The following is a 2570-nucleotide window of genomic DNA, read 5'->3' as shown; positions in this document are numbered from 1 at the left end:
AGTTTTCTTTTCAAGTAACATTTGATCACGTAAAACAAAATCTTTAGAGAATATGAATGAATGGGACAGTGTCCCGGTCCGCCATTGCTATGGGACAATGTCCCGGTCGCCATCTTGGGGCCTCTAACATAACCTAACCTATTTTTAACAGTGTCTTCGAGGGGCTTAACCCGTACCTAGATTTAGGGGTATCTTTTGAATGCCTAACTCACACCAAAAGTTCGGGGGGGTGCTAACTCACCCCCTAAAAATATCGAGAATCGACGAAGGGGTGCAAACCCACCTCCTAAAAAATATCGAGGATCAATGGAAGGGGGTACGTCAAGGGTGGTAACATAACCTAACGAGGATCACTGACACGTCACGACGCGTATGGGTGACACAAAGCCGTGATGCGACACACACATAAGCAAGATGTCAGGATGGCCGAGTGGTTAAGGCGGTAGACTTCTCGTCTGCTTCCCAGAATGGGATCGTGGGTTCGAATCCCACTCTTGACATTTTTTTTATTTTTTTTTATCAGCATTTCCATGCGCGCCCAGGAGGCATGCTGACACGCTCGTTAGAATTTTTTTGCGGTAAATCCTTCCCTCTTAAGAGGCCTATGCAAAACCGTATATTTTAAATGAAGATGAATCACAAGTTAAGTGTGTCTAAATTTTTTGTGCTTTTTGTCTTTTTATTGTTTTTTTTTTGTTTGATTTTTATTGTGTTTATTTTTCAGACCATCTCAAACTCGTACCACAGACCGATACGCCGTGCATTAAGGCATGCGCATGAGCCATTGGGAAAGACGCTATGCTCAGGGCCATGATAGGGGACAAACATTTTTGTCAGTTTGTCAAGCTTGGGACAGCCTAGTTTTTCAATGTTAATAAATGTGACAAAATGATGCTGAGGAGTGTTTTCTTCTCCTCGCCCATCACATAAATGTAATCATAGTATGACGTCATCCGCCGCACCAGGTCGTGGCACTCTTCAAACGGAATGTCACCGCAGCCCCACCTAAAACCGTGAATACGGTATGTAACATGTCTGTTGTGTTGTTGGATGTGTGGTGGGAGAAGGTCTGCACTGTGTGGTGGTTTGAATATCACCGTGCGACTGATATCCCATGAGGAGTTGTACACCGCAAACTCTTTGATGATTGGTTTGCCGCCAGCATCACTGTTATTCAACTAATGTGACGTCACATTCGTTTTATTGTGAATCGTGTCACGTTCGTTTAAATGTTGTGTCACATTCGTTTAAACGTGAATCGCCCAATGCCTGGTGCCATTTGAGCATAAATTCACGTGCAGTCACGTTCAAATGAATGTGACACAATATTCAAACGAATGTGACACGTTTCACATCGAAACGAATGTGACGTCACATTCCTTGAATAACAGTGATCGCGGAGCATCTGGATGTCACAGAACGCGTGAGCCATGGTGAGGTGATAGTGTCATGTGATTTGCAGAGCCACCTAACTAGTTTAGGGATGTATATCAGCCGCGAGAGCTAAGAACACCAGCGCCATCTAGCGGCTAGAATGTGTACTACTACCATGGAACTACTCCCTCATGACAGTGAATAGCGCTTCCTTAAGGAAGTCAAGGTGGTAGCAGATTATTTCATCTTTAAGGTGGGACAAGAGAAATTTTTCTGTCACCTTTGAAAACAATTTGATCAGGAGGTCTTCCCTTTCATCATCATTTTGAATATTTTTGATGGATGATGGGGTATGGAAGCCTTCCCCCGCAAATACCCCCTTGCATTGCCGTATGTATTTGACGAAAGGGCCTTGGGCGAGGCTAGCAGCACAAGTTTTGCTAGCCAATGTGTAAATGAACAAACCCCTAGCCCTCTTAATCATTTTCCAAGAAGTAAGTCCCAGAAAAATTGAGAAGGGTGACTGGCAGCGATGTACAGACACATTTGCCCCTCTGGCAGTTGGTCTAACTGTAAGAGTAATTCCACCAACATGGACAGGGGGTATCGCTGTTTTCGACTCAAGACTTTCTTTAATCAAAGCATATATCTTGTCCGAATAAATTTGTTCGAATTCCTCACTTGTCATCCTGATCCATGCTCTATTACCCCACATGTTAACGTCTCCGAGAAGGAGCACATATGGATTAAAGGTAGAGATGTCTATACCGATTCTGACTGCTTTAGAACCGTGCAGGAGGAAGTCTTTACTTTGTGCTTCGAGAAGAAATTGCAAGAGAACATCGGCACTCAGGCCACCTGACTGTTGTTGTGTAGCCATGGTGACTCGTTGGTGTGATATGATTTACAAGGGCACCTAATTAGTTGAGGGTTTAATATCAGCCGCGAGAGTTAAGAACACTAGCGCCATCTATCGGTCAAAGTCAGAACTATGAAGTGTTTTTAGGGGGAATTCCCAAGACATGGAGTATCGACAGAGATTATTTTTTACGTTCGCAACACGTTTGTGACCCTGGGATAACGCAGGTGCGTTTTTTCCCAAACATGTGTTTAAAAAGTTTACGGACAATATTGTCATTTTTAATAGGGTCAGATGTAAATAGTTTATGGACGAAAGAGTGCAGGGAATACCCATG

The 2570-nt window shown here is 43.6% G+C and overlaps 1 non-coding gene across 1 annotated transcript; it reads left to right on the top strand.

Annotated features, from left to right (window-relative positions):
* Positions 1-416: 416 nt before the first annotated feature.
* On the top strand, positions 417-500 carry Trnar-ucu (transfer RNA arginine (anticodon UCU)). Its single transcript has one exon. It is a non-coding gene; the product is annotated as a tRNA-Arg (tRNA).
* Positions 501-2570: the final 2070 nt, after the last annotated feature.

Source organism: Frankliniella occidentalis, unplaced genomic scaffold (genome assembly GCF_000697945.3).
Source record: "Frankliniella occidentalis isolate FOCC.00 unplaced genomic scaffold, Focc_3.1 Scaffold190, whole genome shotgun sequence".
Taxonomy (NCBI): Eukaryota; Metazoa; Arthropoda; class Insecta; order Thysanoptera; family Thripidae; genus Frankliniella; species Frankliniella occidentalis.
The sequence above is the reverse complement of the archived record's forward strand: the minus strand, read 5'-3'. Positions and strand labels throughout refer to the sequence as shown.